At 39.9% G+C, this 12,797-nt stretch overlaps 1 long non-coding RNA gene across 1 annotated transcript in view; it reads left to right on the plus strand.

Moving 5' to 3' along the window:
- Nucleotides 1-12,376, plus strand: part of LOC120567951 — a 97,671-nt gene extending 85,295 nt beyond the window's left edge. The window contains exons 2-3 of the long non-coding RNA XR_005640643.1: nucleotides 11,620-11,747; nucleotides 12,228-12,376. This is a non-coding gene — a long non-coding RNA (uncharacterized LOC120567951). The remainder of the gene's footprint in view (nucleotides 1-11,619; nucleotides 11,748-12,227) is intronic.
- The last annotated feature ends 421 nt before the right edge of the window (nucleotides 12,377-12,797 follow it).

A 12,797-nucleotide genomic window follows, 5' to 3' on the forward strand; every position in this document is an offset into this window, starting at 1 on the left:
ATGGCAACTAAAGCCATCTCATTCATTACAACCTCACATGGCTCAAGACTATCAGTTAAAGAAGACAAGGACATACAGTACAGCATATATACACTTCCACTTTATTGGATTTCTTCGTAGATTCATAGATTTTTCAACAGGGTTAGTCTAACCGCTCCACAGAGAGCTAGGAGATCCATAAGGGAGCATGTGACATATATACTGTAGGTAGAAAATAGAAGTTAAACAGAATGTCGACCCTTTCCTTATGCCGTTGTGTATCTCGCTCCCTGGAATGAAGAGTGTCCAGCTATGGTCACACATGCCACAGGGGTAAACCCCTGAGGGGCAGCCGGCAGCCTGATATTCAGACAAAAATAGGACAACTGTTATTTGGCTAAAACATGAGACACGGACTCTGTACACTCTGGCTGAAAACATCTTAAAATATATACAGTATCAACACTCGCTGTGAAAAGCTGGTATTATTTGTACAAAAAAATTTGCTAATGTGCACTAAGGGAGGTAGAGTGTACCTTATATATTACAGTTTTGCTCCTGTGTCAATTTCTTTTTTGGCCTCCTCTTTTGCGGAGGTTACATTAAACATAGTTGGACTGCTACAACTGCTTGTTTTATGTCTGTGTTTCAATAACAGGGAATCCTGAGAGAAAATCATCATAGGGCAGGCAACTGCAATTATGTTGCACTTCTGTCCCCACCCCTTTTATTAATTTGCCCAGATAACATGAGACTGACTTGTCTTGATTAAATTAGCCGGATGGCTTTTAGATTTTTCTCATCATAATGGATCTTAAAGGGTGACAGTCAATTAACTGCAGCAGTCAGAGTGAAAACAGCAGTGGCCCCATCACACATGGAGATCAGTGGGGAAATGGATCCGATTATCTCCGCTATAAATACCTTGGTGTGTTTATTGATAGAGCAAGTAGTTGTCTAATTGTTAGATAAGTTGACAACCGGTTTGATGACCAACTCTTCCTGCCCTCAATTATTAAATAATCGACAATTTATTGCAAATGGATACATTTTGTGGAAATAGCTCTACTCTCAAAAAAATAAACCATTTTAATATTGTCTGATCTTTTAATAAATCTAATATCTAACATAATCTAACATTTTTACTGGTCTGTTGGTGATGCACAGCGGATCGTCACTGAGACTTAACAACTGAGTGATTTGATTTGATTTGCTGTGTGATTAAAGCTACTGTAGGTAAGATTGTGAAGATCCAGAACTTTGCCAACAAATGTGAACATCGACAACTTCACAGTCCCTCCCCCCTTTCTGCTGCAGCCCAAACCGTCTCCTAAGCCCCTCCCACACAAGGGAGTTTGACAGAACTGCCGGCCGGCATGTCAGACAACATTTTCAATAACTAAACACTAACACAATGTTTACTCACCAACCGTAAAACGATGCTAACTAGCAGGCTAGCGTTAGCCATTTCAGCATCATATCAGACCGACCACTGTGCAAACGTTACTATTATCTTCAGCAAAATAGCTTTGTGGACTTTTGACTACTAATAACCAAGTGAAAGATAAATCATTCATGGTATTTATGTTACCTGTCGAGAAGAAATGTGGCTACATCTGCATCGTTCTTCAGATCTTTAAAATCCCGGAGCTCACGCCGCCTCTGAAAAGCCTCTCCAATATTCACCCGAGTTTAGGGAAACCTTTCTGCAGCTCGTGCGCAGGGAGGGGGAAGGGGAGAACGCTCTTGTATGCGTGCATGAGCAGTGATTGACAGGCAGATAGACCCCCCCCCTGTGGCCCTGATTGGAGAAAATCAACCGGGAGCGGTGGAATTTTGCCAATCGCCCTACAGGCTGTAGGTGGTGCCAGAGGAGCTGGATTTTATTTTTTTTTTTACATAATTCATGTAGTTCTACTGGAACATAGGGTCAGTTTCAGCAAATATGACAGAAAGTTAGTTTTATAAGACTTACCTACTGCATCTTTAATGTATCATTTGGACAACCAGCAGAGTTTGGGAGGAATGGTGTCACCCTTTGTATGACCAGGTCCAGCTGCACAAACGGACATTTGGGAAATGTCTTTCCCCCCCAATGTGAAGTGTTTCTGTTAATTCAGACTGACGTGTTAGCAGAAGCGTGTAAGTTGTGGAAGAGATTGGAATTTTTTATTTCTAAAAAAAACATGTTATATACTGTATATTTATATCATACAAAGCAAGCATTTTAATTCAGGATCAAGATCTTCATTGCTGAAAAGTGGGCTTTGGGAATGAAAACTAAACTAAACAAATACTTAGTAGTACGTGTAAGTGGTGGTGTTACCTGAAAATAAGCATTATACAATATGTCTCCATAAGTTCCTCTTTAAGTAATCAATGAATCATTTTCTATACTTGCTAATTACTAGTAAAGGAAAAACCTGGAGGGTGTACAGGCACATTCACATTTATATTCATAATCACATTGTTGTGAGGTGAGCACTGAGCCATTCTGCTCACCTCTGTCAATGTAACAAAGTGCAGGGGCATTAACCATTACAATAATAGGCTTCATTTAATTTCCCAACCATTTAAAAGATATTTTATCACATTTAGACAAGATAGGTTTCTGAGTTGCAACATTAGCAGTTGCTACAGCGATGGCAGGCATTATTACAATACCAGTCCAGTGGATTCAAGACCGAGGCCGAGGGAAAAGGGCTTTTGGCAAAACAAACCGTACTGTAGGCAATTTCTTTTTGAAAAATTACGAGGTCTTTTTAATGTTAAATAAGTTTGACTGAAGGATCAGGGAGTGCAGTATGTAGACCTCTTTATCCTTAATGAAACTTGGAACTCAGGGACAGATGAATATCAAAGGCTTTACCTCCTCAGTATATAAAAGAAGCCCCTTTGATTGTTATTTCTACAAATGCAAGGACACAAACACAAGGGAGATGGGCCAGTGTGACTTTGGATATATCTACACCAGTAATTCAATCTATGAACAGACCTGGCAGGTTAATCAGCCAGAACATTATAGGTATACTGATGAAGGGCCATAAAGAGCATTACTTAGCCATGAAGAGCATTACCTAGCACCTGGATAAAGGTGTTGGTGTGACCATTGTGAAATCACTAGGGTTGGGTATCGTTTGGCTTTTTTCCAATGCCGGTGCTAAATCGATACTTTTAAAACTGTGCTGGTGCCTGAACCGAAATAATATAAAATATAAAAAAGGAGCACAAAACGACAGTTGTCGACATTAAAGAACGGCTTGTTTATTGCTAAGGCCATATGGTCAAAATTAAATGATTAATTAATAATGTAATAACAATAACTTATAACAATGACTTATTTCACCAGTAAATTGCTGGTAAACGACAAAAACAAGCACCAGATGGGAAAAGGGTATTTTACAATAACTTAAAATGCACCACAAGGCTGGCGAATTTCAAGTGAACTGTCTGTGTGGTTTTTCCGACAACGGCAGCTGCAGTTACGTCCTAGTTTTGGAATCCTCTACAGGGAAATACAGTCAAATGAAATACAGTCAAACTTTACACCGCTTAACGTAAACTGTCAGCATTTTAACCATTCTGTTTAATCCAGCTACTAGCTAATGGTAACGTAGCGTCCCGTGCAGCGATGCTTCTGGGAAAAAAAAAGTCAGGCACCGAAATGAGGAACCAAAATTTTCTTTCTTATTCGGTTTTGTTACTACCGTTTACGTCGGAACCGGTGCCAATTTCGGTACCCAACCCTAGAAATGACACCCTATTGATTGGTCTTTTGTGTTTGCCTCTCATCAAACAAAAAAAGTCAAAGTGCTTAGATAACAGAAACATTAAAGGGGATCTGGAGGCATTGTTTTGCAAATGATCACTCTTACTATATTTGTCGTTGCTGTATCATGTCATGGTTGGCGGTATCACAGGGTCATCAACCTTGGTCACTGTTTGGACTATGCCAGTGAAAAAACATTTGATTTCCTTAAAATTATAACCCAAGTCCAATTGAAGTTCTAATGTCTTTAAACACATGCTTTTGGGAAAGAAAATAAAGTAGTATTATTATTCCAAACTACTACAAATTACTAGGATATTCAGTCCACTCTCATGCATTAAGTTATAGTAGGTTCTGAGTTTTTAAACATCACACATGCTTTTCATCAACTGGAGCAAGTTTAGTGGTGCAAATGAAAAAGTTGGGTTTCCAAAAATCTGTGCTTTTAGGTGTCTTAATTATAGTCTCCTCACCTTTTACCACAGGAGACAGCACATTTTGTTTTCTGTCATTAAAACCTTTTTAGAGCTCACCCTTATGAAGGGTTTATATATACATCTTTGTGGATCCCCTTACATGTCAGCAACAACTAAATGAACAAAAGGCTTTGCAGTCTGAGAGAGACCTGGTGCTAAAAGCACTGGGAAGTGGCTCTTTGGTTGGTAATTGTAGGATAACTTCTTTTCATGCTACATGAAATTTTTTTTTGTGTTTTTAAGAGCTACGATGTGGCACCATGTCAAAAGCGAACCGTTCTTTGTCTGTGTAACTACTAGTCAGACGTATAAAAGACATGTAGACGTCTTCACCACCTTTTTATGACAGCACTTTATATTTAGTTCTGACAGTTTTCATATAAACTCTGCCAAACCATAGTAGATACATCTATGCATCTATAGTATACTGGATGTAGAAATAATGAATCTCCTCAAAATTATCCCATAACATGAAGAGCACTTAATTGTGTATTATGTATTGTATAGGAAAAACATGTTTTTATATTGCACCACTGAACACTAGGGGTGTTAAGAAAAAATCAATACACTTGAGTATCGCAATATTTTATTTAGCAATACTATATTGATTTTCCAAAACGCAATATCGTGTTTTATTTTTATTTTTTTACGTGCAAAAATATTCATGTAAGACAGTGGTTCACGTTTATGTTGTGTTTAAACCCCCTGCCACTAGATGGCTATGCTGAGACGCACCACTAGTGTCCTTGCCTAACAGTGCCTAGCAGTGCCTGACTTTTTGCTAGAAGCTAACAATGTAGCTATGGCTGAAGTTTGGCCTACTTTAGCATATAAACAATTAGCTCACTAAGAACCTGTGAACCACAATCCCAAACTGGCAGTTTGATTTTCTGTGTACTGAATTGTTTACCTAAAGTAAACTTCTTTGACTTTTATGCACATCATGTCTGTTTTTCTAAAATTATACTTTAAAAAAATCCCAATACATCGCCTCGAAATATATAATATATTGAAACGTGACCCATTTATCGTGATATGTATCGTATCGCTAGATTCTTGCCAATACACAGCTCCTACTGAACACTACAGGTAAAAAAAGAAGTGAGGAACACGCTGTTCCCTTATCATACTATAATTTTAACCTGCTGATAGTTGAGCCAAAGTTTCTGATATTCTGTAGTTCATTAAGATGTGACATGGCATTTCTGGCAATTTACTGTAGTTGTAACCCTTTAAAGATCTCATATTGTAAGAAGTGAGATTTCCATATCTTTTTTTATCATAAAGCAGGTTGTGGTGCTATATAAATATCAAAACACTCAATCCACAGAGAAATGCACAGAGCCTGTATTCAGAAACTGTGCCTTTAAACGAGCCAACTGGACTACTGTACGGTTGTGATGTCACAACTATAGCTACAGTATATAATATATACGTAGAAAGTGCAGCTACAGTGTTGTTACAGTCACTAGCCTCGTTCGAGATGAACTGTGCCTCGCCTGTAAAGTGGACAAGAGCATGCGCCAGAAACCGGGGGCGGTGAGAAAAAGCTGCGTAAAGTCGGACAGTTTCCAGCAGCCTTTAGCCTAAACAGGAAGTCACAGAAACCCTTACGTCCTGTTAGGTCCAATTTCGATTTAATAAAATGTTATCAGCCCCATATATCAGCTTGTACACAGTCTCCAATTGTTTTTAAAAACAGAGTAGCTGTCAAAATGCTCTACATGCGATCTGTTGCTGATGTTAATAAACAGACTAGATGATCTGTAATCTGAACAGATTTAGTCTCTCTGACTTCTAAACGTAACGATCAGCCACATAACGTGTTCTGTACAGAATAAGCCTTCAAAAACTATAAAAAGTTTATATAAAACGTAAATCACGTTGAGTCGATTCTGAACCAATCAGCTGTTAGATAAGCTGAGAGCCAGGTGTTTACCGTCATGCTATGAAGAGCGCAGATGCCATAGACCCAGAGACGCTGACCAATCGGAGCAGACTGAGCTTTTTCGGGAGGGGGGCTTAAAGAGACAATCGCTAAGACAGAGCGTTTCAGTGAATACAGGTATATTCACACAGACACTGTGATTTAAATGAAGTGGTTTTTGAATAATTAAGCATGTAAACATATTCTAGTAGAAACCCAAAATACAAGTATGCACCTGAAAATAAGCATACTACTTTAATTTTATGTCAGGAAGCTTCTTAAAAGCAAAAATATGATCTGTAGCGACCTATTTCTTAATCAGTTTGTCAGTACTGTACCTTACCTTATATTAAACCGAGACAATTTAACTTTTTCTGAACAGCGTCCACTGCAGCTTTGACAATTATGGGATAAAGCTATATGCTAAATTACTGTAGGGTACCTAAATCCATAAATGCTTTTGGGGTTGAAGTTGATGATTTGGATCGTCAGACTTGTACAAACCAGGTTATGTTTCAAAGTGACCTAAAACAAACAAAACTAACCATAACAGAAATAAAGAAGAATGGGTTTCTGTTGGCTGCTCCGATGCTTTCAGCTCCAGTGCTGAAGATATTACAGACAAGGTGGTAAGTGCAAATGTTGCCTTTTAAATGTTTCGTTGCCAGGTTCCTGAGTAGCTCGGTTGGTAGAGCGCGCGCCCATATATAGAGGTTTACTCCTCGACACAGCGGCCATGGGTTTGATTCAGACCTGTGGCCCCTTTGCCACTCCCCTCTATCTCTCTCTCTCTCTCTCTCTCTCTCTCTCTCTCTCTCTCTCTCCTTTCATGTCTTAAGCTGTCCAATAAAAATAAAGGCCCAAAAGATGATCTTAAATGCTTTGTTGCTGGTGAGTGTTAGCTGTTGAAGAAAGGGTTGGCATGTGAATTGCGGAATTGACTTGTGAGACATTACTATGATGACCACCGGACACATTATAGTGATGTCCTGTCTGTAACACCGTGATCCAATCTGAAAAGGCTGGATATGTGTTTCCAAATCACCCTACCTCCTGTTCACAGCCGACCAATTATGGAAGAACTTGATTTATTACATCTGTTTTCATCAGTCCATCTGATTTATCCTAATTCATTAAGGATTACTTAATTATTGTATAAATATAATAATTATATGAAGTGAGAGTTTCTGTTCATGTTTTTTTCTTTCACTCGGTTATTATACACATTACACACACAGCCCTGAAATACACAAGTGGAGCTATACACATATACACATGCATTAAATGGAGAGATGTCAGAGAGAGGGGGCTGTCGATGGACAGGCACCCCGAGCAGTTGGGGGTTTGGTGAGTTGCTCAAGGGCAGCTCAGCAGTGCCCAGGAGGTAAATTGGCACCTCTCCAGCTACCAGTTGACACTCTGTACTCGGTCTGAATGAGGACTGGAACCGGGGACCCTCCCTTCAATTTTTCATGTGGGCTAATTGCTTTTTTCCTCCTCTATAGCAGATTAAATAATAATAATAAAATCCATACTAGGACAATCAGTAATCTTGAATGTGTTTCAAACCATGCATAGGGGAATCCTAAGGGGGTGTGTGTGTGTGTGTGTGTGTGTGTGTGTGTGTGTGTGTGTGTGTGTGTGTGTGTGTGTGTGTGTGTGTGTGTGTGTGTGTGTGTGTGTGTGTGTGTGTGTGTGTGTGTGTGTGTGTGTGTGTGTGTGTGTGTGTGTGTGTGTGTGTGTGTGTAATAGATGACAGTGGACAAATAATACAAATGGACAAATATTTCTCTTATCTGGCATTTTTTAAATATGGAAAATGCTTTACAACTTGAAAATAGTCCCCCGCCCAAAAAAAGAATAACAAATCAGGAAAAACTAGCAAACTAGATGGGAAGATGGTTAAATGAAAAGCAGACAGATGTGACAAACATAACGCTTCACTTTTTCACAATATAGCAGAGTTTGCTCACTAATTACAGCAGGGATCTAAAATAAAGATATTAGAGGTGATTTATCATCTTACTAAGTGCTGTGCAATAATACTGCTTTGGCTTTTGCTTTTATCTCTCGAGAACAAGAGGCCTTTTGATTCTGGTTGCTCCCTGGTGGCTTTGTACCTTGAGTAGCGGAAAATGTTCAGAGAAAGTAATTCACTTAGAAAGCAGGAGGAGAGAGAACGGGCTTTAACGTATGTTTGTTAAAGCCTAACACAGGCTGCAATATGAAATCGTCGTTTTCCGGTCAGATTTAGAATTAACAGGTAGCTGATACAGCCTAGTTCAAACTTGAGTAATATTATCACAGGATGTGCTTTTTGTCTCCATCAACAACCTGGCAGCAAGGGGGCCTGCATGTCTGTGCTAAGTCAACACTACACACACCACAATTGCATGATACAATCATACTTCCCATTTAAATGAAATGCTGCTATTACATTATAACCAGTGAATCGATGTAAATCTTGCACAGCTCATTAGGGATGTGTGCTTGTGTGCGAGTGTGTGTTTGCAAGTGAGCCTTCCGGCATGCAGGAGCACGTTTCAGTTACACCCTCACGGGAGCGATGTCCCTCCTGAAGCGTCATCTTTTCATTTGACCGTCATTACTCTTTGCCACTGGCAATATGAAAAGCCAAGCAAGTGATAAAAGAAATGCGCAATGATGGCTCTCTCAGTTTGTGCCTGCAAACATCACAGATCAACAGAAGTCATCAAAGCGACAAGCTTAGGAAGCACAAATCTGTGATGCATCAATCTGATCCAATTATTTATCATTTTCCCTGAGGGAGGTGTTTTGCCATTTAATAAACATGAGTTATTGGGGAGTGTGAAATTACAGAGTGCTGCTCTGTTATTTGACAGGGAAGGAATTAAGTGATTTGTTGGGGGAGGTGTGAATCCAACTGGGTGCTAAGATTAATAGTGATATAAAATAACAGAGTGGTATGCACAGCTTTGTTGTTAAAGGACAGAAACGAAGTCTGTCAAAGGACCTTTGTAATAAACTAAAGTGCATTGAGTGCCACTGTGCGGTGTTGCAATCATTTGGAAGGATTCATTAGTTTTTTTTCCCTCAGGTTTTGATACCACGAGAATGACTTTGTTGCTGCTTTGAGAACAGCTATTTAATTTTCTAACTTTTTGCCTTCTAAATTAAAAGTAGAGTAACCAGAAACATGGGAAGACAGAAGGGTGAGAAGTAACAAAGGTCAACAGCCAGAGTGGAACCAGGATGCCACAGTTAGTGTCTTTTAGATTAGATTCAACTTTATTGTCATTGTGCAGTGTACAAAGACAGCTTCACTCTGCGTCCAACCAGAAGTGCAAAAAAAAAAGCAGAAAAGTGCAATGCGATATACAAAGTATAGACAGGTGGTGCATAAGCAGGACAATAAATACATTGCAGTGTTATAAGAGCAGAATAAATTAGTAGGTTAACCCTTATATTGTCCTTCGTGTCACAGGGACTTGTTTAGTTCATTTACATTTTATGTTAGCCTGGCGTTGTGCTTCGGGGTCCCCGGGGCCTATTTCATGTCATGTCAACTGCCGAGAGACCCCGGAGGAAGAGATGAGGCGAGTGGTCACCGGGGACCCGAAGCACAACGCCAGGCCAATACAAAACGTCAAATAAACTGAACGGGTCCCTGTGACCCGAAGGACAACACTCAATTATCATCAGCTCGTCTTTTCCATTTCCACTCGTCTTAGACCAGTTCCCAACTTTTTCATGTCAAGGACCTCTAAACTAACACAAATTAGACTACGGACCCCCCGATAAGATTTATTCCCAGGGTCCCCCATCTAATAGGATTTTTGCTTTTAAATGTTTTATTACAGAAAATGTATATAACCCATGACCAAAATAGTCATACATTCCAGGGCTGCACAATTTGGAGAAAAAGTCATATTGCGATTTACAATACTGTGACTGCGATATAACGGTATCATGAGATTTTCAAGGAAAATTCATTCAGTTTATCTTGAAAGCCTTTTCCTTTGTAACGTGAAGTTTGGTTTTATCTACCTAGTTTCCAAAGTTACTCAGTATTTTAAAGGTTAATCTGCCCCTGTTATCATTGTAAACTGCATATGTGCCATGAACAGAAGGCTTGACAGGTGTCATTTAAAACAAAAGTTTTAATGAATTGCTCTACAACATTATGATATTGGTGTGCAGGTTCTGAGAGCTTTCTATCATTTTTTTCTTCTTTCATTTATCATCTCATTTCCCTCTTCTCTTTTTCCTTTTATATTCTTCATGCTTCTTCTTTCCCCATCCATGGCTCCACACCTATTTACTATTTCACTCTTGCGCAGGTTTTTTCACCCTCTTTCTTCCCTCTCGTCTACCATCTCCTTTTGCTTTTCCATTTCCACACTCCTCTAGTCCTCCCTCCCTCCTGACCGTACACCTCTTTCAACACATCAGCTTCATGTTCCTTCTCCCTTTGCTCTCGCTTCTCATCTATCTCCCTTTCTTCCTCCTTTTTCATCTCGTCTTTTCCATATGACCCGGTCAGCTCTGCGCAGTAATTTAGCAGCCAGTGAGTCCTGGGCCAAATCAGTTCCTATAGACATACCAGCTGCAACATGAGTGATTTCCCACTGGGACCGCAGACACTTCTAATGTAATCACATCCTCAGGGACACAAGGAGAAATAGGGATAGGGGGAAGAATAACAGACAGGTGGTTCAAACACAACCCCTGATGGAGTTAGACATCATCCCAGTGAATTAATTAGGGGCTTCAGTCAGCCAAGCAGGAATTGTGGGTCATCAGAAGTGTTGATATGATTGGTCTAAAGGGTTTCTTCAGCTATTCCTCTTTGTTAATTTAAGCACTGTCACATGCTCAACATATATAGTGCCTGCATGTGGGGTTATATTAAACAAATGTATTCAAACGTGGTTGAAAATTGCCTGTGTGACTACTCCATCACACCACAATATACAGGACCACAATGTTTTTGGATATACTTGAACTGAATGAATAAGAGGAAGCCTTGACAAATTTCCCACTGGGACCTCTTAGTTTCTCTATCAGATTATCTGATGGTTGTTGGGCAGAAGAGTGGAAAGCTCCAACTGTGCTATTTCTTATTTTATTAAGATATATAAATAAGTAGAACCAAGACTTGTATCATGTGGATGCGCCGACAGTGTGGTTGTCATTACTTAGAATTACTCATGGGGGCGGCAGAAACTACGCACTATAGCTTTAACTTGCCCAATCAGCTGTGCCAGGACAGATGACACAGAAGCATGACAAGTTAAATTTGTGTTTGCGTATTTATGCATATTGCATAAATGGAAGCTTCTCTGGAGGGAGGCTGGTGGTGGTGAAAGTGTGCATTCACATGTGAGCATGTACCTTGCGCTTTGATTGAAGGCAAAAGCGACCTCCACTGTCAACCCGGGTGCCGCGTTTAGAAAAAGACTTATGTCCTCATTACGCCCCCACAGGTTCCTATTTGATTAAGAGATGGCAGATGGAGAGATGGACGGAGAGGTGACAGAACGGACCTCTCGTTCATGTGTGTGAATGTGGCGCTGACAGCTCTGATGACTGATGGGAGGAGACAGGTGGAGAGGTGAGGAGCTGTGTAACTGCGGGGCCTTTTTCACATTGACTGTGTAAATATTGTGCTCATTCAGAAGATGGAAAGAATTGTTAAGCTGTCAGATCTGCCCTTAAAAGCACTTAGAATCAAACAAATCATCATGCTGCGGAAACTACCACATGTGCCATTTTGGTGTAATTCTAAAACATTGTAGTTCAGTTGAAAATGTTGGATGAATCACAATCATACACAAACAATGGATGTCGATAACGATGGCTATAGAAATGAATACAATTGTACTGAAAAGCACCATATTTGCTATTTTGCACGTTTTAGCTAATTAACTACAGATTGCATATATTCTACATTAATGCGGACCATTTTCCAAAGCATACAATAAATGTGTTGGATGATTTCCCACCTTCCAGTCAACCACTGGAACATTTTCTGGGCAGTACAGTTTGAAAATTAATTTTAACCTTCAATCTTCTGCTCACTTTACCATGCCAGGTTCTGCACTGCTTACCTATAAACTACTGCTTTATGGAGGAAAATCCTAGTTCCTTGGTTTCTCGTCGCTGCTCCAGTTGGGTGTGACCCTGGGAGGGGGCTCAGGGTCAACTCAAGGATTTATTCCCCGGTGATACTCCTCGGTGCACTACTTCCCTTCAGCAAGGTAAGAAAAAGCTGCTTGTGCTATTAACGTTTATATGATGTTGTGGCTCTGTTTAGTCAGCAAGCTATGAGGCTGCCAACACTGCTCACTGTTGAATTGTTGTCCTGCAGATGTGCTTGTACAGTAGGCCATTTCATCCTGTTTGCTGAAGGCTAGAATCTGCTCTTGTGCTGCTGCTATCTGCCTATAGCTATGTGTAGTAGTTGCATTGTTAATAATTGTGATTTAAATTGTTGTTATTGTTGTTGTAGTGGCTGAGCTTATTTTCTTGTGGTGGTTGTTAAGCGAATGTGTTGTGATGTTGTTGATTTACGTCGGGGTGATACATAAATAGTAATTGCAGTTGCTTTTGGGGGTTCTTCTTGCTCAGTGCAAAGTCAGATCAAGGGTAATATTGTTTATTG

Source organism: Perca fluviatilis, chromosome 11 (assembly GCF_010015445.1).
Source record: "Perca fluviatilis chromosome 11, GENO_Pfluv_1.0, whole genome shotgun sequence".
In the NCBI taxonomy this organism is placed as follows: Eukaryota; Metazoa; Chordata; class Actinopteri; order Perciformes; family Percidae; genus Perca; species Perca fluviatilis.